This window comes from Carcharodon carcharias, chromosome 5, assembly GCF_017639515.1.
Source record: "Carcharodon carcharias isolate sCarCar2 chromosome 5, sCarCar2.pri, whole genome shotgun sequence".
Lineage (NCBI taxonomy): Eukaryota > Metazoa > Chordata > Chondrichthyes > Lamniformes > Lamnidae > Carcharodon > Carcharodon carcharias.
Window position 1 is genome coordinate 95,347,758 of NC_054471.1, and position 23,668 is coordinate 95,371,425.

General features: G+C 43.0%; 1 long non-coding RNA gene across 1 annotated transcript in view; it reads left to right on the forward strand.

Moving 5' to 3' along the window:
• The window catches only part of LOC121278027, a 48,501-nt gene extending 34,477 nt beyond the window's left edge, over nt 1–14,024 (forward strand). Inside the window, exon 2 of the long non-coding RNA XR_005943038.1 lies at nt 13,307–14,024. This is a non-coding gene — a long non-coding RNA (uncharacterized LOC121278027). The remainder of the gene's footprint in view (nt 1–13,306) is intronic.
• Nucleotides 14,025–23,668: the final 9,644 nt, after the last annotated feature.

Consider the following 23,668-nt stretch of genomic DNA (forward strand, 5'->3'; position numbering starts at 1 on the left):
CTGCTCGCTGACCGGAGAATGACGCCCATAGTGAAACAATGGGAATTTGCATTCAGAGGGGAAAATATGTATAAAGAAGCAAAGGCTGTCTGTAAGGACAGGAATTCTAAGGTCTAATGGATGTGAAAAGCCTCCAGCATCTAAGCCTCAAGCTACTGTCCAAAATGAACTGAAGCTGAAAAAAACTCACTTGAATTCAACCGTTCAGGTATTGTGTGTTACTTTGCCTGGGTCTTTTAGAATCTATGTGTCTCACTGTTGCCTTAACAGAGGTATAATGGGGTTTAGATTAATTAGGTGATTTAGAGGTTATCATAGTAGTAATTTGTAGATCCATGTATGTGCTTAAAATCATTTCTTCTATTAATAAAGGTTTAATTTAGTTTCATAAGAAACGTGTAAGATTTGGCAGCTGCCTTTTTACTGAATTCAAAGCCCAGATCTCGAAATAAGTACAAATTGCAAATAGTTGTTGGAGCTGCTTCAAGTTTCTCTCTGGGATTTGGGCAGCTTGGCATTTACCATCCGCTTGCCGTAACAGTTGAGCATTTCAGCCTCAACCACCAACTTAGGCAGTGAATTCCAAACTCCCACTACCCTCTGGGTGAAAATGTTTTTCCTCACGTCCTCTCTAATCCTTCTACCAATCACCTTAAATATATGCCCCCTGGTATTTGACCCCTCAGCTAGGGGAAACAAGTCTTTCCTGTCTACCCTATCTTAGGCCCTTCATAATTTTGTACGCCTCAATTAAGTCAACCTTCAGCCTCTTCTGTTCTAAAGAAAAAAACCCTAGCCTATCTAATCTCTCCCCAATCTTCAAGCCCTGGCAACATTCGTGTAAACCTCCTCTGCACTCTCTCCAGAGCAATTATGTCCTCCCTGTAATGTGACCAGAACTGCACAAAAAATTCCAGCTGTGGCCTAACCAACATTTTATACAGTTCCATCATTAGATCCCTGCTTTTGTATTCAATTCCTCGCCCAATAAAGGAAAGCATTCCATATGCTTTCTTGGCCACCTTGTCCATCCTGTCACCTTCAAGTACCTGTGGATGTGCACTCCAAGGTCTCTCACTTCCTCAACCCCTCTTAATAGCTTCCCAAATATTGATTATTTCCTTGCTTTGTTTGCCCTCCCCAAATGCATTACCTTACACTTTTCTGGATTGAATTCCATTTGCCACTTCTCTGCCCATGCAACCAAACCATTGATATCATTCTGGAGATGACAGCTATCTCCTTCACTGTCAACCATATGGCCAATTTTTGTGTCATCTGCAAATTTCCCAATTATGCCTCCCACATTTAAATCTGTATCATTACTATATACAACAGACAGCAAGGACCCCAACACTGAGTCCTGTGGAACACCACTGGAAACCGTTTTTCATTCGCAAAATCATCCATCAACCATTACCCTTTGCTTCCTGTCACTGAGCCAATCTTGGATCCAATCTGCCACCTTCCCCTGTATCCCATGAGATCTCACTTTCCTGATAAGCCTGTGGACTTTGTCAAATGCCTAGAGTCACTAAATTTTGGGGCTACTGTCACCTTTGCTTTCAGGACCATCTGTCACCTGGAGCAGCCCTGGCCTGTAGGCATGAAATAGGCTGTGCTCTGGTGTGCTTTAAATATGGTGTCCAAAGCGAGGAAGTACTGAGGTCACGGCGTGGAAGGCAAATCTGAGCTCACCCATCAGCGATCTGGCATGTTTCCCGTGAACGCATTATTAACGAGGCAGGACGCACTGGGAAGTGGACGATACGGCACAAAAACCCGCCATTGCGGCTGGAGGGAAAATGTCACTTTTCACACCTGCCACCGCACTTAGTGAAATTCGGGGAAAATTCCGCCCAGTGACTTAAGAAATGTAGAGAGTTTGGATTTGCAATCATATGAAAGATAATGTGAGTAAGTTAAGAACATGTTTCCATCAATGCCACAGGTGTTACTGTTTCATTACATAAGCAAACCAGTTACTGCTTGTCAAGGTAAGTTTGCACTGGTTGCATTTTGCTTCTAAGCTTTGAAAATGAAAAGAAGCTACAGGTACATTGAAGAAATTGCATTTTAGTATTACTGAGAAAAGAGGCATGCTGTTGAAGCTTTTCATCTTACACTCATCAGGATAGGTGCAAGAGTGCTAAATTTAGAGAACAGCGATTTATACTGCATGAGAAAAGGATGCCGATTGGTTAGCAAGTTGAGCCTGGTCAAAGCATTGCCATGCACTGCACCGGACAACAATTGTCCCCCCATGCTTTTGTTTGATTCAAAAGAGGGGCAGTGCCGGTGGACGGACTTGAGAGATTTGCTTAATGTAGTCAAACACATGCAACTTTCAAGTTATTTGCCAGCTAATAACTTTGGTACCAATAATGAACTGAGATTTGGATGAAAATTTGTTAGAATATTAGAATGTCCCATGGAAAGAGATAATTGATGTGCAATCGAAGAATCCTATTTCAATATATGTGTGTTATTACTGATAAAAACGTACAAAACTATGTTGAAGCAATTAAAATCAGTAATTGAATGTTTGGGCAGAGAGTTGAACTTCAAAGGCATTAATTGCAGACAGAAAGTTTAAAATGACTACAGGGTGAAGTGGAGAAGAATGTCTGAAGTATATTCAAAGTGTCCCCAGCCAATTTAGAGTTTATAGTGTACAGGAAGGCTTCCGAGTATTGGCTCGTATTGGACCATTATTCCTGGTGGAATGTTGAGCAAAATTTGTGGTAGAATCACAAGGGCCAACAGGATATAGTAGCAAAAGTACTTTCATGTGCGTTTTGGTGCGTTAATAAACTAGCTCAAAAAAACGAGCCTGTGACCATACCATTACCAAGCTGACAGTTCAAAATTGAACAGAATTGGAACAACACCTTGCAGGCAGTTTTTTTCTCGTTTTCACATGCACAGATTGCCTGATCCCACTGCATAGAAGAAAATTATGAGAGTTAATATGCTTAATGATTACTTCCTTGAATCACTAACAAGTTACTCCTGCAGTGATATGGCCTACATTAATTCATTCTTATTAATGGACTTTGATATAAGGACATATGAAATAGCAGGAGTAGGCCATTTGGCCCGACCAAGCCTTGACAGCCATTCAGTGATTTTATGGCTGATCTTCTGACTCAATTCCTGTATTAATCCAAAATTCCTTGATTCCCTTAAGTGTTCAAAAAGACCTATCGACCTATGTCTTGAATATACTCAATAACTGAGCATCCATAATTCTAATGGATAGAGAGCTCCAAAGATCACAACCTTTCAAGTGAAGAAGTTCATTTTTGTTTCAATCCTAAATGGCTGACCCCTCATCCTGAGGCTGTGACACTTGGTTCTAGACTTCCTAGCCAGGGAAACATCAATCATCTCTCATTCTTCTAAACTCTAGGGAATATAGGCTTGGTCTTGATGAGAGATGGAGTAGACTATAGCCTCATCTCAGGAATCTGTCTACTGAAGCTTTGTTGACCTCCCTCTAAGGCAAGCATTTCCTTCCTTCAGTAAGACTAAATGGTGTGGTCGTGCCAAAGCCATATATAATAACAATAACATTATTTTGCTTTAAAACTTGATAATACCTAAAAGTGGGTGCAGGAATCATGATAAGCATGTTGCTTCCGATGCAGGTGGCACATACATTTTGTGTTGCCTGCTAATTTAAGTTATAGTAGTGTGCAGCCAGCAATATGTGCACTGTTGAGTGGCTGCAAGCCTTGGCTTAAAATTGTGAGAGGCATGTGCGATGCAAAATAGCTTGCATTGCCATGAACCAGCCTGCATGTCTTAAAGGGGAGGTGCATTCTCACTGTATTAGGAGCTGGAAGTCAAAGTGACCTGGGAAATACACAAGAATGGCACAATGTGGCAGAGAGCAGGCTTCCAGATTTTTGAGTGCTGTGCTGCAGGAGGCCTTGGTGCAGATGAGGAGAAATATCATCTCTCTATAGGGGGCCAGGAAACCCTGCAGACAATAAGAACAGAAAGGGGTAATAGGAGTCTAGCCCTGAGAACCTGGATGCACTGCTGTAAGAAGTTCTATATCATCACACAAGTGGTCATGGTCAGCAAATGAATTTTCAAATGTCTTATACCACTAAGTACACCACTAGCCTCAGACACTACTCAGGCACCACAATTCCAACACCCTCCTACCAGCACTTGTCTATTAACACTCACAATTCAGAACTCGCATTCATAGCTTCAGCACACAGTCAGCACTGCTGTGAACCTCACACCCACATCTCACAGCTTGTGCAAACACTGCCAGATATTCGATAATGATAAGCATATAACTCAAACACATTTTACCACATTCATTGACGCCCTTCCCTCTCTCTTGCGGATATGGTGGCACAGAACCAAAGATAGCAGCACAAAACTGGCAGGGAACAGGCGCAGCTGCATGTCTTTACCCCCATACTCCCTTTGAGGAGATAGTGCTCACCATCATTGGAACGGCTATGACTATGGTTATGGCCAGCAGAAAGGCTGAAACCATTCTATAGTATCTCATTCCTAACCCTCCTCCTTACATCTCATTTTCCCTTCTGATTTAGAAGCGGATGATAGTGTAAGCATCCATCTCTTGTTTTTGTCCCTTCATCACCACAACCCAACCCTTGTACCCTTTTCCTTTTTAGATATCCCTAAATGTAACCTGACCACAAGTGAAAGAGAAAGAGCTAGAAGAACAGGAAGACAGCAAAGTTTAAGAAACACAGTCACTTGCTTTCATGCTCGCATTCTGAAGCAGCTGCCAGATACTGATGCTACATGTACTTCAGAGAATAGCTTGGTGCTGAGGTCTAAGTTCAGTGAGAGATAGGGCTCCAGTGGCCTGCTGCCAATGTAGAGGTCAAGGGTATTGCAAGTGCCAGCTTGCCATAGTTGGGTTGCTGAGTTCTGTTGTGAGGACTTTGGGGTGGCATACATAAGAAGGGTGCAAACAACAAAATGCAGGCCTGCCAAAATGCCTATGGCCAATGTCAAAGAGCATGAAGGAGTCTCGCACCAAATTGGCACAGGGCTATGTGTAGAGCTTGGAGCTCAATCTCTTCGGACTGGAAGTAGTGGTCAACTCCATGAGGACACTTGTGGACCCATCCATGATGCAGATCCAGATAGCCAATGACTCAGCTTCCATTGCAGCACAAGCAGAAGCCACCCAATGTCAGGGTACTGCAGTGGAAGCTCAGCCTTAAGGCATGCAAGCTCACCTTGCTGCCACACAAGCTCAGACTGATGTCCTTACAGCTGTGGATACCAGTGTTTGAAGGGGCTCAGAGAGTGTCACATGTCCAGCAATTTGTCTTCTAACAAGTTGCTAGGATTGCTGAGGCACCACTCAGGGTAGTGACAGTGTCACCCAGGAGTATGAAGCTGCTATCCTGTCTCAGGATGATGGCACTTGCCCTCCCATCATTGCCACTTGGTTGTCTGGCTGCTAGCCCTGACAAAGCCATGCATCCTGGGCCCAGAGGTGTTTGAAGTTTTCTTGCAAGACCATCTGCATATCTGCCACTGAAAGTCAGCTGCCTTCCACCACCTATGCAGCAATCACTGGGGTAGCACCTGTTCATGTAAAGGCACAGAGAAGGTGGGCTGTAAAGGAATCCACAAGAGTGATTAGTTGACTTCTATATGTATTAGGGGAATGATGATTTATAAATTTGGTTTGGAATGGTTATTTTGTGATGGCTTTTATTTCAGTTTCATGACCAAAAGGACATTGTGATGGTCAGTAACAGTGGTGATAAGGTTGTGCAACTGCTGGTGTTTGGGGAGTTAGGGTTGCGTTTACTGGTACTGCAGTCAGATGAGCAGATTGTGGACAGCAGGAGGTTGTGGTGGGTTCCTCCTGCTCCTCAGATGGTGGCTATATAGCTCTTGGTAAGAACTTTGCCCTAATGATGTTGTGCAGAATACAGAAGATCATGGTGAATGGCGACACTGCCTCTGATGGGTATTGCAGGGCTCTTAGAGAATGGCCCAGGCAGTGAAAGCATTTCTTACATACTCAGTGATCTGCTTGATCACATTTCATGTAATAGCATGGCTTTCGTTTTATACATGCTACTTATGTGCATGGGTTATGCACAGGGGCATAAGCCATGTGGTCAGTAGATATCCCTTGTTGCCAAGTAGCCACCCTCTAGATTGCTGTGCTGGTTCAAATGCAGATGATTACAGTGGACTGCAGTAAATGAAGGCAGTATGACTGCTGCCAGGATATTCAGCATTAACCAGCATGATTTGCTATGGTCGCATATGAGCTGGATGGTGAGGAAGTGGAACACCTTCCAGTTGTAGGATATCTTAAAACTGTTATGTGGTGCCCACAAAGTGACGCACATTATGCCAGTGATACCTTGCACTGTGGGAAAGCCTGATATCCTCGCGATTCCGAGTGCTCTCTCTGCTTCTTCTCTTTGGTAAGGGAATGAAAGTTACCCCTTTTTCTTGGATTACAGAGACTCAATGAATTCCCTTATGCAGCAGTGGGAAGTGAACTCAGAGATGCTGCAAGTATCATCTTCTCCAGCCTGGAAGGATCTAGGCACAAAAGTTCATAGCCATGGTCACCTTCACAGTCACTGACGTTTTTTTTTAATCCTTTCATGTAATGTGGGTAATATTTGTTGTCCATCTCTAATTGCCATTTCAGAGAGCAGTTAAGAGTCAACCACATTGTTGTGGCTCTGGAGTCACATATAGGCTAGACCAGGGAAGGACCTGAAAGGAAATAGTGAACCAGATGGATTTTTACAACAATCGATGTTAGTTGTCATGGTCACCATTATTAATTAATTGAGTTTAAAGTCCACCAGCTGCAGTGGTGGGATTTGAACTCGTGTCCCCAGACGTTAGCCTGGATTACTAGGCCAGTGATATTACAACCACATCACTGTCCCCTTTCCCTGCTTTAAGGCTGCAATTGTGGTTCAGCATATGACAGATTTTAGCGAGGACCTCCTTCATGAAGCAGAGACATCTGACACATGCTTCTTTGATGAGGTTCAAGTGGAAGAATTGGTTCCTGAACACATTAGGTGGGTATGACCTGCTGCTTCTTTTCCCCCTTCCTCCATCTTCCAGCAGTTTGCCCTGCTATGTGTCATCTCTGGTTAATTTCCCTACCATGCTGTAGGGCAAGGAGGATAAAAACTACTGTACCCATGTGTGGCAGAATATGGTCTGTGCAGAATCCATAAAGGCAAGGCAAAGTTCTTTGGCATGTGCCACACCACTTTCTGTAGACTTGAGCAACTTTAAACAACTCTGCACACCACCTACCTCAGCACAATCCATTGGAAATCGGTCAGCAACTAACCTGAAAATAGTTGATGATCCCTTTAAATAGCATTGGCAAGGAGGTCTTGCCTGTTCTTGGTTGCATATTGAGTTGCATAAAGATAAGAAAGGGCGTTAGCTTGAACACTGAGCTCCAACATAGCAGCACCTGTTGTCACATCAATACCGTATGCTGATTGACGTCACAACCTCCTGTGCATACCTCCAGAGGATGCTCCCTGAGGCATGGTCAGCCCCAGAAGTGAAGTCTGTAGTGCTGAGAGAGAGTTGGAGAACAATGGACTCTTAAGTAGGCATTCCAGCATTGCAAATGGCCAATTGTACTATCTTCTAATTTCCCAACTTGTTGCTTCTCTGAATCACTAAATTATATAAATACGCCTGATGGCGATTTAGCCTATACAAAGGTTTAGCATTATGAATATTATATCTTCTGAATTAATAAATGCTGCAGGTATTCAATGGGTCCTTCACTAAGTAATTTACTATGATAACATTTAATTATTAGGCTTGAGCCATGCTGAGCTCAGCAGTAGATTAAAAGACAGAAATGGGAAGGTATTTTCATGGATTAACCTTTTCTACTCACCATCGATCAGTATAACAGTGGCCTTCAGAAATCTTGTCCTGACTTGGAATCCAATGCTGCCTTATTTGCCTTGTTAACTGCTTTACACTGAGCTGTTTATGATTAATGATCATTCCAAAAGCATTTTCCTTTCCCTTTTCATGCTTTGCCAGTAGAGTGTACAATAATTTCAGGTTATGGACATGCTTACTGTTATTTGCATTTCCCTTCTTTATCCACCCGAAAATCAATCTGCCTTATCTCACCCTATCAACATAATTAGTTTACGCTTTTCTGAAGGTAATGTGCTTCCCTTCTACTTGATACCTGTGTACATAGCTTTGTGTCAACAACTATAGTAATACTGTACATACTAGGTCTCTTACAGATATTGGTTATCAAATCATTCACCTTGGTAAAATATTTATACTTTCTGTATCTTCTTCAATGAATAAACTAGATTTTATCTATGAATCCTGACATTTTACTTTTTGTATTTTGGTCTTTTCATTGCTGTAAATCCAATGAAATGTGACATGACTATAAATATTTGTCAAAGTTGATAAATGATTTAATTCAGTTTTGTTGAATCTAGAACCTTAGAGCTGTGCAATCAAAATTATTGAGCACCAATGATTTACATTCATATCTGCTCGATTGTTTAAATCGTGAATAATGGTACCTTCATGAACATACTGTGCAGCAGGAGAAATTTGGAAGTTACAAGTTTAGTTAGTGAGTAACCTTTAGAAAGCATGCAGTGGTTGCGTTGTAAGCATAAAACAGCCTGCATCCAAAGGAATCAATAAAGCTTGGTTAAAGCTTGGTTGAGCTTACAGAAAATTTCCTGCTGACATAAGCTTTAAGTGCCAGCCAAAATCTATTTAGTCTGTGCAGCTTGAGTATGTTCATCTTGAAGGCTGCATCAAAACGTGCTAAAGGGAAGTAGTGCACTGTTGTTTTGCATTTAAGTTACTGCATCTGCCATACTTCTACTATTTCATGTGCAGGTTGAATACAGTAACTGAAAAAATACAAGAATTTCTGGACACTGATTTTTTTTCTACCTCTTATTCTGGAATAGCATGTTGCCTTTAATTTGTGTCTCTTCTCGCTCTAATTTATAATGTGGAAGTGTTGGAATTAGGAAGTGTGGCCTCAGTGCTGAAGCTCATTGATACATTAAGCTGGTTGTTTGCCATAATACCTTTCTGGAATACTGAAATTGAGATACCAGTTTTCTTACTTTCATTTAAAAATGACTGCCTCTGTAGCCTCAAGATATTCATTGCTTTTTGTCCAACAAGAAAAATAATTGTGTTTTTTTTTTGCAGCATAGCTTTTTATACGTAAAGCTCCTAACTGGAAATATAATCTCCTTTCTTTACTTCACTTTATTTTTAAGGAAAAAGGGAATGATTCTGATTCAAAAAACCCAGCGTGACCCAGGGCTGTTCCTCATTAGCATGATACAAGCAAAAATGGCTTCAACATTTGAAGTAAAAACTGAAAATGCCGGGAATACACGGGATGCTCAGCAGAATCTGTGAAGCGACAAGCCTAATTTATTTGTAGACCTTGTTTATTTTTTATTTCAGTTCTTTCAGGTTTTCAGCATTTTACAGTTTTTTTTTATTTGCAACTAACATCTGTTGCTGGTTGGGGCCTATAGCCCCTGAAATCCTGAGGCACTGCAAAGCAAACCCATCCTTTACTGCATGTGCAGTGTCTATGCAAAGATGAGGCCAGTGTTCAGTACGGTTGCTCAGCCTCAATATTTCTTTCTGTTACCATCCTGATTGCCCATGTTGGTATCAAGAGCAGCTCATTCGTGGATTGAGGAGAATTTTTTATTATGTTACTGAAATTAGCTTATTTCACACACAGTTGTAATTTATTTAATGCTTATTATTTTAAGCAATCAGGTCTCCTAATTGCCAAACCATAGATTTTTTTTCTTGATTGTAAACAGTCCAGTGTCACTCGCGGTTTCTCATTTTGAAAAGAAAACCTGTTTTGATGTAGTTCTTTTGAATACTGATTTTATGACACATATTTTAAAAAACTTAACGGTTAAACATTGTTTATTTTTTGCTATATGTTTATATATGTGTGAATGAAGTGGTGAAAGCTTCCTGAATTAAAGTTACTGTAAGAAAGATGAAAGATATGGGGAATGGGAGTGGGCACAGACGGGCGTGTAGCCAATTGCCGCCCGCGATCGGCTGTGTGCCGCCATTTTATGTGAACAGGCCAATTAAGGCCCACCCAGCGTGACGTACACCTGGAAGCGCTGTGCGGTCCCGGTGTAGGGGGGAGGGGGGAGGAGAGGATGGGCAGGCTGAGTCAGGGCCTACACTCTTTAGCGCATGCATGCAAAAGAGTGCAAAAATCTCCCTGAGGCAAAGAGCTGCCTCAGGGAGATTAGTTTGATTATTGAAAATTTTAATTAAGAGAAAAAAAAATTAAGGCATGTCTCTTCATGTGACAGTGTCAATGGGCTGTGGACATGTCAATTAATTAAAAAAAATTTTTTTATTAAACTTTTAAAAACCTTCATGAAACCTCATCCCGCCCCTGGATGAGGTTTCATGATAAATGCGAAGGCCACGTGGGCTCTTTGCCTGCCACCGACCTTATGGTTGGACGGGCAGTTCAGTTAATTAGTTTAATTACTATTTAAATGGCCTTAATAGGCCTTTGACAGTTCGGCGGGTGCACAGCAAACTCCGGTACACGCCTGCTGAACTCAAGATCTGAATGGCACACGGTGATGTCGGGATTCACGCCCAATGTCACCATGCATCATTTTACACATCGGCGAGCAGGCCCTGTCCCTGCTCGCCTACCCGAAGATTCTGGGCATGAAGATTGGAAGAAAAAATTGTGAGAAAACAGATGTCAAGATAAATGGTCAACAGCTGGAATAGGCCACGATTTAAGTACCTGGGAAGCATCTTGAATAGCAATGGTAAAGAATGTATTCCCCAAACATAGAGCTTCTGGTTGGCATGCAGTGGCGGGCCTGACACGCTGAAGCATAAAATGATGTGTGATGACGTCAGGCGTACGTCCCGACGTCACCGTGCGCCATCACGATATTTATTTTGGCGGGCCGCCCTGAAGTTGGCTGCGCGCCTGGTGAAATGTCAACAGCCTATTAAGGCAATTAAGAAATCAATTAAAGCAGTTAAGAACGCTGCCCGTCCAACCTTAAGGTTGGCGGGCAGGCGAAAAGCCCAAGCGGCCTTAATTGGCTCGCCTGCGTAGAATGGCGGCACGCAGGCGATCACAGGCGGCGCTCAGTTCCACGCCCGCTCCTGTCCAGCCCACCTGCCATAGGAAAAACCCAGGCCATAAATAATTGTTCAGCAAAGGAATAAGTAGGGATCTTAAGAAAAGAATTATCAGGATTTGGAGTGTTGTTTATGTAGAAACGTGGACCTTGAGAAAGGTGGATATTCAAAGATTTGAAAGTTGTGAAATGTGGTTCTGGCGAAGGATGGACCGGGCCAACTGAAGAAAACACAAGAGCAATGAAGACATTTTGAGGATGGTCGAGGATGAAAGATCGTTAGTGAATATAATCAAGATAAGGCAACAAGGTTGGATTGGCCATGTACTTAAGGCATGAGAACTTGTTGATGGAAATTATTGAAGGAAGATTAGAAGAGATGTAGACCAAGAGGCAGAAAGAGTGATGTGGTTAGACAACTTGAAATTGAAAATTGGAGGCTGCTACGGCAGCTGAAGAGGAAAGCCGAAGACAACGAGGTATGTTGAAATGAGTAGAGGACCTACCCTTAGGCATTTCACCATGACTATATGTTTATAAATTTGAATTACATAAATAGTGGAATTGGGCATTCATTATTTTTAAAAGTATTTTCTTTTACATAAATTAAAACAGCCTGACGGGTCAATTTCTCTTGTTATGAAGTTCTTGTTGTTTTGGTGTGGAGGTTTCATGTACATTTTGTTGTATTGTTTAAACATTCGATGTGCCGTCATTTAAATGTGTGAAAATTTACTTTATTTTACATAGAGAAGCAATTATACTAACACTATCACCTATGTATTCATATTTCTGTATGAGAAAACCTTGTGAAACATGTAATAAATTCAGATTTGGGCAATTCAATTGTATAAATCTACTCTTGGTTTGAAATATTTGTTTATTATCCAGTTTCTTTTCTGTATTTTATTTGTTTAAAGTTTATTTTTGTATTTAGCATGAAGTTATTGTGTGTTCATCTTTTGTTTTGCTATGATTCTTGACATTTTCAAACGTCTGATAAGTGGGTTTTGAAGCCGCTACAGTGGTGAATGGTTGAAGCAACTTATTGGAAGACTACATATATTAAAGCTCTGATTTTTAATGAGCAACATGGTGCAATTAGCATATGGGTGTGTCATGTTTAACTTTCATTAATACACAACAAAACAAGCATTCTATTTGAAGTGCATGTTGAAATGACTTTCTATATCTCTTCATTTCTGGTGTATAGTTAGGAGCTTTGCTCTTTGAAGATTCATGCCACTTTAAGGGATAGCACCTTGATGAAAAAGTGTTAGAAAAACAATTTTTCATTTCTTCGGAAATGGAACTAAGCGTCAACGCGCCATTTCACTTGCGGGTGAATCATTGTGATAAAAAAGATTGTTTACTCCTGACAGGGCACAACAGTCAAAATGTCAATGCATTTTTCTGTAACCTTAAAGGCAATTATAGTCATTGAAAGTGAATACATGCCTCCTTGGGAGCAGCATATTGTGTGCTGTTCTAATAGTGCTGAAAACAGCCATGGAAAAGTCTATCCTGTCCATCCAGCTGAAGGACAAGGGATTGCACCTCTTCACTCTAAGCTGGCTCAGTGCACAGTGTTTCACTTCAATACAAGCGCTGTTGATGTGATTGTTCCCAAATAAGGGAGAAAGTCTATTTGCTTTTTTTCAAACATAAAATTCATCAAATGTAATATACATGCCTTAAAGCATGTTTTTATTTGGTTTTCTAATTTTCCATACTGTTTATGTAAGCATTCCAGAAAATTTCTACAAACTGTTGAATAATAATTTGAAGCATCTCTTTCATCTAAACTCTAATGCAACATGAATTAGTAAACAATGTGCTTGTGGCAGTGTAAAAGGGCAAACTTATTGTAAGCATGGACAAAGCAACATATTTGTGTACATCTGTATAACTTTTATTTTGTTTTGAAACTTGCAAGACCTGCTTTTATCCTATGCTGGTTGCAAATCTGTAGCCTGAAATGGCAATGAATTCTGTAAATATAATAATTATAATTGAGAAAAATGAGCAATCAAAATGTTTTAAAAATCACCACCATGACTCCTTTTAGAAAAAGAATTAACACTTTATTTTTGTCTTTATTTGAACAGTGATGTGGGATTTAGAAGAGTTGCTGTCGCTGGCGTTGAGGGAAGTGAATTAACAGAGAATTGCAACACCCTCAATTTCTGAATCATCTTCATTTAATGTCATTTTTTCCTTTGCTGTTAGTTAAGCTCCCTCGCACTATCTGGATCTGTAACGCCTCTCATTCAAATTTCCTGTTAATGTCATAGTAGGGAAACAGTTAAAGCAACCAATATGAAAAATATATCTAAAAATACATCCACAAAAGCATTTTAAGATTGATTTTTTTCCTGATTTTAATTTTTTTTTAAAAAAGAAAGCACTGGATACATTTGCTATGCAACGTTGCTGTTTTGAGAGCTGCCATGATGCTGTACTTAAAATGTCATTTGGTTGATAGTTTTATATTATTATTTTCATGAAATGCAATGGTAAAACAATTTTTTAAAATTTTCTTTTTATTGAAATTGTTATATAGTGGGAGGAACTTGAAAGAGATACAAATGCTATGGTGGCCATATCACACATTTAATGACATCATCACCACATTGGATATGCTCATAATGTAAGAATAATTACTGTTTCCCTTTGTTTTAAAAAAATGCTTTTTCAATAAACTTGCCATTTACATTAACTATACAACTTCAAAAACAAACAAATCTTTAAGAATATGCACACTTGGCAAAATAACAATGGATTCTTTTTTTTCTTTGCATCAATAAATCAAGCCTAACAACTGGTTTACAAAGTCTCCCTGACTTTCTGTAAAGCTTTGGTGTAGAGTTTGGTGGACTGTCTGTTTTCAGTTCAGAACTTAGAGAAAATCCTGTTCCTTTTTTAAATATCTGTATTTTCTTTCTTTTGATCCATATGCGCAGGAATAGGCCATTTGGCCCCTCGAGCCTGCTCCACCATTTAATAAGATCATAGCTGATCTGACAGTAATCTCAAATCTGCATCCCACCTACCACCGATAACCTATCACTGCCTTGCTTACCAAACAATAATCCACCTCTGCCTTAAAAATATTCAAAGACTCTGCTTCCACCACCCTTCCAGGAAGAGAGTTCCAAAGACTTACGACCCTCTGAGAGAAAAAATTTCGCCTCATCTCCGTCTTAAATGGACGACCCCATATTTTTAAAGTGACCCCCTAGTTCTAGATTCTCCCACAAGAGGAAACGTCCTCTCCACATCCACCTTGTCAAGATCCCTCAGGATCTTATATGTTTCAATCAAGTTGCCTCTTACTCTTCTAAACTCCAGCGGACACAAACCTAGCCTGTCCAACATTTCCCCATAAGACAACCCACCCACTTGGGTGTTAGTCTGGTAAACCTTCTCTGAACTGTTTCCAACACATTTACATCCTTCCCTAAATAAGGTGACCAATACTGTACACAGTACTCCAGATGTGGTCTCACTAATGCTCTGTATAACTGAAGCATAACCTCCCTACTTTTGTATTGAATTCCCCTTACAATAAGTGATAACATTCTATAAGCTTTCCTAATTACTTGCATAACCTGCATACTAGCCTTTTGTGATTCATGCACTAAGAAACCCAGATCCCTCCACATCTCAGAGCTCTGCAATCTCTTACCATTTCAGTAATATGCCGCACTTTTATTCTTCCTGTTAAAATGGACAATTTCACATTTTCCCACATTATACTCCCTCTGCCAGATCTTTGCCCATTCAATTTATCTATATCTTTTTGTAGCCTCCTTATGTCTTCTCCACAAATTGCTTTCCTATCTATCTTTGTGTCATCAGCAAATTTGGCAACCATCCCTTCATCCAAGTCATTTATATAAATTATAAACAATTGAGGTGCCAGCACTGAGCTCTGAGGCACACCACTCATTACATCTTGCCAACCTGAAAAAGACCCATTTATGCTTACTCTGCTTTTGTTGGCCAGCCAATCTTCTATCCATGCCAATATGTTACCCCTTATACCATGAGCTTTTATTCTCCACAATAAGCTTTGATGTGGCACTTTATCAAATGCCTTTTGAAATCTTAGTACAATACATCCACCTTTATCCACAATACGTTATTTCCTCAAAGAACTCCAATAAGTTTGTTAAACATGATTTCTCTTTCACAAAACCATGTTGATTCTGCCTGATTACCTTGAACTTATCCAAGTGCCCCACTATAACTTCTTTAATAATAGCTTCTAACATTTTCCCTATGACAGATGTTAAGCTAACTGGCCTATAGTTTCCCATTTTCTGTCTCCTGCCTTTCTTGAATAATTGAGTTACATTTGCTATCTTCCAATCTAATGGAATCTTTCCTGAATCTAGGGAGTTTTGGAAAATTAAAACTAATCCATTAACTATCTCATCAGCCATTTCTTTCAAGACCCGAGGATGAAGTCCATCAGGACCTGGGCACTTTTCAGCCCACAGCTCCAACAATTTACTCATTACCACTTCTCTGGTGATTAATTTTCCTGAGTTCCTCCATACCTTCCATTTCCTGATTTATAGCTGGTTCTGGGATGTTACTTGTATTCTCTATAGTGAAGACTGATGCAAAATACCTGTCCAATTCATCTGCTGTTTCCTTGTTTCCATTATCAATTCGCCAAACTCTCTTTGTGTAGGACCAATGCTCACTTTGGTAACTCATTTCCTTTTTAAATATTTATAGCAACTCTTACTATCTGTTTTTATATTTCTGGCTAGCTTTCTCTCGTATTCTATTGTTTCCCTCTTTATTTAATCTTTTAGTCATCCTTTGCTGTTCCTTATATTTTGTCCAATCTTCTGGCCTTCCGCCTATCTTTGCACAATGATATATTTTTTCTTTAAGATTGACACTATAAACTTTCTAGTTAACCACGGATGGGTATCTATCCTTGGACTTTTTCTTACTCGTTGGAATGTATCTATTCTGTGTATTCTGAAATATCCCCTTAAATGTTTGCCACTGCATCTCTATTGAACTTTCCCTTAACTTAATTTGCCAATTCATTTTAGCCAGCTCTGCTTTCATGCCCTCATAATTGCCCTTAAATTTAAAAACATAGTCTCAGACCCACTCCTCTCTGCCTCAACCTGAATGTAAAATTCAAGAATATTATGGTTGCTGCTACATAGGAGCACCTTCACTCTGAGATCATTAATTAATCCCACTTTGTTGCACACTTTTATGTCTTTGCAGTTTATAATCTTAGCAAGTCTGTTAACTGTATGTGTTTTCCATATACATTCCTGGTTAATTATCCTTTCATAATTTGCTTTCATGCTGATAAGTCTTCCCTCTTCTCTTGGTTCAGTTCCAGTGATAGCTTTTGTTTACCGTTTCACAGAAGCCTGCATGCACTCTTTGACATGGTGGTCTTGACTATGACCATGGTTGTAAAGAAATTGTTGGCATCTTGCTTCTACAATTTTGACAAATGGTACATTTGGTAATCAATAATTTTATATCTCCTTCTAGACTAAGCCAATAAACAAAAGCCCTGGCTACGGATTTAGTGTTAACTATTTCTGTGTGTTCAGTATTAAATTCCGACAGAATCTTGTCTCCAAAAGAACTAGGAATTACTATTCTGTGACCATGCTTAACATATTCCTGTCCTCACAACTCATTGGGCTGAATTTTATGTGCCCCCGGCAGGTGTGTTTCCTGTGGGGTGGGGTGGGGCACGTAAAATGGGGTATGCGCCCATCCCACCGCCTTCCCACCCACCCCCCAGCTCTTCCCCATCATATAGGGGTGGTGGGCAGGTACCAAAATCGCAGGTCATCCACCATATTTAAGTGAATAATTGAGTGTCAGTAAGCTTGTTATCATAAAACGTTTGGCGTGGGCAGCAGGGCAGGAGCGGGAAGACTGTTTTTAAAATTTAAATGTTTAAAGGATAGGCAGGAGGCGGGTGTTGCTCTTTGGTTGCTTACCTTGGCTGTTCATGGTTGACCTTCCTTTCTTCCTACCTGGTCCATCCTTTAAACACACCCACTTTTCCCCTTGTCCCTCTGTCTAACCTACCCAAACCTTCCCTGCCCAAGTACCTGGACTTACCTCCGCTGGGAATCCATGGGCCTTGATCTGCTTCCCTCCTGCAGACCCAGCAGCAGCCAGTGACACCTTCCTGGTGTTGCTGGAACTCATGGAGCTGTTTTCCAGAGGGCGGAACAAGTGGAAGCTCCACCTGGCCCTCGTTAGTCTGCCCCGCAGACCATGTGGTTTCTAGGGGGGGTGGCATGCTGTATGCGCCCCCTCCCCCCAGCCTAGATTATTCTGCCCATTATTTCGATTGTGAAACAGTTTCAGTTTCTTATCTGTCCACCTGTCAAACCCTGTCCAAATATTCACTACCAGTTCATAGACTCTTCTTAAAATGAGGTCTTTGAATTTCAGCTGCAATTTCAGTTGTAGTAATTGAAAAATCCTCATCCACAACTCCTATTGTGAAGATTATACCTTCACAGAATATTTTGAATCTTCATGCTGTCATGAAGCTATTAATGTATATAATATTATTGGAAAAGATTTTTCTTTTAAAATAGAAGTTTAGTCTGTGGGTGTGTCTTAATTGGATAAAAGCCAGCTAGTCTGGGTGCTTTGATGTGTAAGAGAGATAACGTGCATTTGCAATTTTTTGAATAGAGCATTCAAGAAGTGGGATGAAAACTAACATCTATCTAGCAGCCACTGAGTAATATGTTTATATTATTGATAAAACTGTACAATGAAAGGGGTTTCATTGTTAAACGGTGGAGTTCAAAGAGACTGGTGATACGATGAGAATTTGCATTCAATCAGCAGTGCTAGGTATAACTTCAGCAGCTTTCAGGTGTGCAGGGCAGAGGCAATGTAAGATCCAAAGGCAGCTGCAAGTCTCCAACTGTCTCCACAGGAACCAAAGTGAATGCATAAGGTGAAAATGTTTTGTCTAGTATTTGGTTAAGTCTATGGGTTGCTGTTGCCTTAATGCAGATTAGTTTGGGAATTTGCTAAAAGTTATGATAGTAATTTATAGCCATGTGTGTATATATATTTTAACCAGTGTAAATTAATAAAATGTCTCATTTGGTTTAATGTAAAACCTTGAGAACTGGTCGTCCAATTCCTGAATTTAGAGTCGCATCTCAAACATAACACTTAAAATAATAGGTTATGACAGTTGTTTAAAGTTTCCATCTGGGATTTTTAAATAACTCAGCTGTACCAATTGCATCAGGCATAACAATGTGGCAAGTACACCATGCATCAGCTAAAGTATTCGCCTTTGAACTACAATATTCAATGTTGTAATCATACAATGAAAGAATTAAAAGTCCACCCCTGTATCCTTCACATTGCCATTGTCAGCATTGCACACTCTGGACTCAGGATAGCTACTAGAGGTTTATGATCTGTAACTAATGTGAAGTTTCTATCCAATAAAAACTGATAACTTCTTGATTCCAAAAGTGATTTCAAGTGTTTCCTTTTCTACCTGTGCGTAGAGTCCTTCAGTCTTGGTCAGTGTTTATGACGCAAATGATTTGGGCTTCTCTTGACATCATCCATGATATGATTGATCACAGCCACAATGCCATAGTTTGAACCATCACATGCTAGTTTCAGGTAATGATTTGTGTCATAATGAACAAATAGTGCATCAGTTGGTCAAACTCATGTAGTGGGGCACTCTTCCAAGTTCAGACAGAAATCAAGAGTAATCTTGAACCATGCCTGAAAGAAATCTAAGCTCAGACAAATCTTTTGGTTTCAGAGCATTGCCAGTAGTCTCTGGGTGGAATTTTCCCAAATTTGCACCAAGTGTAGTAGCGACGGGCATGGGGCTGGTAAAAAGGCCTGCTGCCCATTGATGGTGATGGCAGATTTTCATGCCATGTCCTCCTAAGCCCACTTCATTATTTATGTACTCCCAGGAAACACGCCTTTTCCATGTCGGGCGGCCTGCTCATTCGCCTGCCTGCCATCCCCCACCGTTGCATCACGCTGGGCACCATGTTTAAAGGCCAGCCGCAAGCACAGTGCTCATTGCTTCCAGCTCACCACTGCTGCTCGGGACATATGGCCCTCAAAAGCAAGAAGACTGCAGCCCCCCAGTTTAACGATGGGACCCTCGAGCAACTGCTGGATGCCATGGAGGCCCGCTGGGATATCCTGTACCCCTGCTCTAGCTGTAGGATGGGCAGCAACAATCCAGCTTGGTAGGCAGTGGCAACGGTGGTCAGCACCAAGGTTCTTCAGAAGAGAACAGCCACCAGCGCCACAAGAGAATGAATGTTGACCTCCGTTCCACCAGGGGAAGTCACTCTTTACACCACTCAACGCACGCACTCTCAAACCCAGCACACATCCACAGGGCCCTCACTCACAGCCAGTTCAAGGGACATCACCATTCACTCTCTCACACTTACCATCATCATCCACATCCTGTTCATGGGACCACTCACACCCGCAGAAGCCTGGCACATTTATCATCTGGCCCGGCAGGCATCTTGCTTACACTTTCTCCATCTCTATCCATGCAGGCCAAGTTGTCACACAAGAGAGGTCGCAGAGTGATGGCAGAATGCCCAAAATCAAGGTCCTCATGGACTTTGGGAAATGAGCCATCCAGCTGGCCGGTGAGGATCTAGACCGGTCCTCTGCTGACGGTAAGGTCGACGGTGTTCTACCAAGTGAGGATCCAGCAGCGCAACATCCATCAGACAGCCATGCCATGAGTGATGTGTCCTCTTTCACAGGCCACAGCCATGCACTAATTATGTCTCCTTGCTTTTGCAGGCACATCTTCCAAATAGCCAACAGAGTTCATGACCCAGCACCTCCAATCAAGTCCCAAAGAAACCTCTGAAGAGGAATCTGGAGGCACCCTCCCTGAAATCCCGTCACAGCGCTCACCCACACCCTCCACTAGCGCCGAGACACACACCTTGGTGGGACCTAGCTTTACAGTAGCCTTGAGATCACAATCTAGTGAGCACATAGCACTTTCTGATCTACAGCAGGTGGAGGCAGGGACTTCCCAGGTGTTTAGTACTCGAAGGACTGCCGGAGGCCAGAAATTTGCTGAATCCGAGTCAGATGAGGGGTCTCTGGACTTGGTCATGTCACAGTTGCTGGAGCTGCAAAGGCAATCTCAGGAACATCAGGAAGGGATGGCTGCTGCACTCCTCGGATTGCAAGGCACGATGGAGGAGTCTGTCCCTCTTCAGTCTGAGGTGATAGCGCCGGCATGCCAACGCAACAAGGTCGCCATGGAGACCTTGGTCCAGGACTTCGCTCCTGCACTACTGTGTGGGCTCAGTTCCATCACTGATGCCATAGTTGGCCTCAAACAGTATGTATGCGAGAGGGGTGCCGGGCAGCTCAATCCCAGTCCAGCTAGCTCTGCTCAAGGAGTCAGCCTGGGGCCCCTGGGCACCCGTAGGTAGGAGGATCCACAGGTGCACACTCCAGGTCCATCCATCCAGGTGACTCCAAGATTGTCCAGCCCATCTAACTTCCCTCTTCCTGTAACCCCAGCAGCTCTAGCTCCACAGGCCCAGAAGGGTGCCGCTGACACACAGCAAGACCCTGAAAGCAGGCTGGGGCCCTACAAGTCTCGGCCCACTAGAGGATGCCCCACAGGCTTCATAGGCAGGGTATCACAGTCAGCAGGCTGCCTTCACATCTGCTGTGGATGTCCAGGGAGCACCAGGATGTAGCGGCAGGGTTAGGAGAGTTAAGGAGAATTGGTTGCACAGCCTGGGCACAGGTGTTAATCATTTGTGCATACTGTTCACTATTGTGAGTAAACTCCCAAGAATGTCTCTCTGCCAATGGCTCCTTGTTCTGATGAGCGGTTTTCTTGGTCCACTGCACTCCTCAGATTGCAAGGCACGATGGAGGATTCTGTCCCTCTTCAGTCTGAGGTGATAGCACTGGCATGCCAATGCAACAAGGTTGCCATGGAGACCTTGGTCCAGGACTTGGCTCCTGCACAACTGTGCGGGCTCAGTACTCTTCACGATCAGATGTGAAACCTTTCTGCACAAGATAAAGGCACATGTCTCAGTCCAGGGCCTCTTCCCTGTGCTCCATGCAGCCTTCAGACCAAAGTGATGGTCTGGCTCACTCTCCATGGAGATATTACTAATGCCTGCACCTCGGCGGTGCTTGTCATTGCTGCCAGAATGTAGTGGGCAGGCGTCACAGAGTTCTCTCGTTCTGTCTGTGTGCTCTCAGCACCTTTAAGGAGAGGCTGGCCCCCATCCCTTCAGCATCTGTGACCACTGATGCTGTGCTCCAGCTCCTGAAGGGCTCAGATGCTGAAGGTGGTCAAAGCATCAGATGCTTCTAAAGTTTCACGGCTATATCTATAATGTGACCTTGATCACGAGCTGCCCTCAGCCATACAGGAGTCAGATGTTTTCAGATGCTATGTGAAGATCTATGGAGTGTCCTCACTGCATGTCATCATCATTCTCCTGCAATCAAGCGGCTATTAGGGCTTCCACAGTCTTTCCACGACAGGAGCATTCTCACAGAAAGTATTCACACTACCATAAGCTAGACTATTCACATGTCAAATGTTCACAAAAGCAATATGAAGAACTATGGGGTGACCTCTCTGCATGTCGCCATCATCCTCCACAAATCTAGCAGCTATGAGGCCTCCCGAACACGCCTGCCTCGTCTAGCCAGTGTGAGGGCCTCATCCCTGAGTTCATCGCCTCTGAGGACCTCCTCAACCTCATCCCTGTCGGCATCCTCAATCGGAAAGGACTTGCAGCTCCTCCATCTCCTCCTCAGCCAGCTCATCTCCCTGTTGGAGCACCAGGTTATAAAAGGTGCAGCAGACGATGACAATGCACGACATCCTCTGCAGACGGTGTTGCAGGGCCGGTGCAGGCACCGGAACTTCAGCTTCAGCATCCCTATGGTCTGTTTCACTAAGGTGCGACTTGCAGTATGAGCATCATTATAGCGTCGCTCTGCTGCGGTCTGAGGCCGCCACATGGCTGTCATCAGCCACAGCCTTGTCTCTGAGGAGCCATCCTGGCAACTTTAGTGGACCCTGGAAGACTCCAGGGATCTGTGACTGACTGAGGATGTAAGTGTCGTGCACAGTCCCTGGAAACCGTGCGCAGATCTGCAGGTTGTGTTTCTGGTGGTCACACACCAGCTGCACATTCTGCGAATGGAAGCCCTTGTGGTTGATGTAGTCCACTGTGTGTTACGACGGGAACGAGCGCCACATGAGTGCAGTCAATCGCACCCTGCACCTGTGGGAAACCAGAGATCTGGGTGAATCGAATCGTTCTTGCATCCTGGCTATCCTGGTCCCAGGCGAAATGCACAAAGTTGTGTGCCCTCGCGAAGATGGCATCCCTGACCTCTTGGATGCATTTGTAGGTGGAGGCTTGAGGGATCCCACAGAGGTCACCTGTGCAACCCTGAAAGGAGCCAATGACATAGAAAATGAGTGCCGCAGTCACTTTCGTAGCCACAGGTAGTGGATGCCCCCCATGTCCCCATGACGCCAAATCCTGCAGTAACTGGCAGATGTGAGCAACCAGTTCCCTAGACATTCGCATTCTTCGGTGACACTGGTTCTTGGTTATCTGCAGGAATGAAAAGTGGCATCCATAGATTCTGGGTGCCGCTAGGCACCAACATACAACGGCTCACTGTGCCTCTTGGACAGCATGTGCAGGAGCCTCAGTTGCTCTCTCCCCTGTCTCCTTCGCGCTCTGTAGACTATCAAGCATACAGCTAGTTCACCAGGCTCCATGATCCTGATGTATTCCTCCTGCAGGATGAAAGAGAGAGACACATGGTTAGCATGGGTGTACTGAACCTGTCCTGCTCTGGAGAACTTTGTGGCAATTTGATGCCTCTGCATTGCTTGAGTGGGGAGATAAGCTAGGAGCCCGACCCAAATGATATCAATGTGGCTGCTTCTGAACTGACTCAGTTTTAGAGGAATGGTCACATTCTAAAGGTTTCCCGAATGCTTGGCCACTTCCCTTGCCCACTCTACCACCCCCCACCCCCCACAACCCTGAATGTTTGTGCACTACATTCAACGGCAGGGCTGCCCTTGCTCCCCGCCACCAATCGCCTCAGAGGCAGGGCTGTCCTTAACAACCACCATGCCTCCACCACCAGTCACTTCAATGGCAAGTTGCACTTGCCATCCCCGCTCTCCCTCACCCTCAAACGTTGCCTCAGAGGCAGGGCTGCACTTGTCCCCTATTCTCCCTCACCCTCACAATTCTCCTCCGTGGCAGGGCTGCACCTGACCCCCGCTCCACCTCACCCACACACATTGCCTCAGATGCAAGGCTGCACTTGCCCCTCGCTCCCCCTCACCCTCAAAAGTCACCTCCGAGGCAGGACGGCACTTAACCCCGACCCCC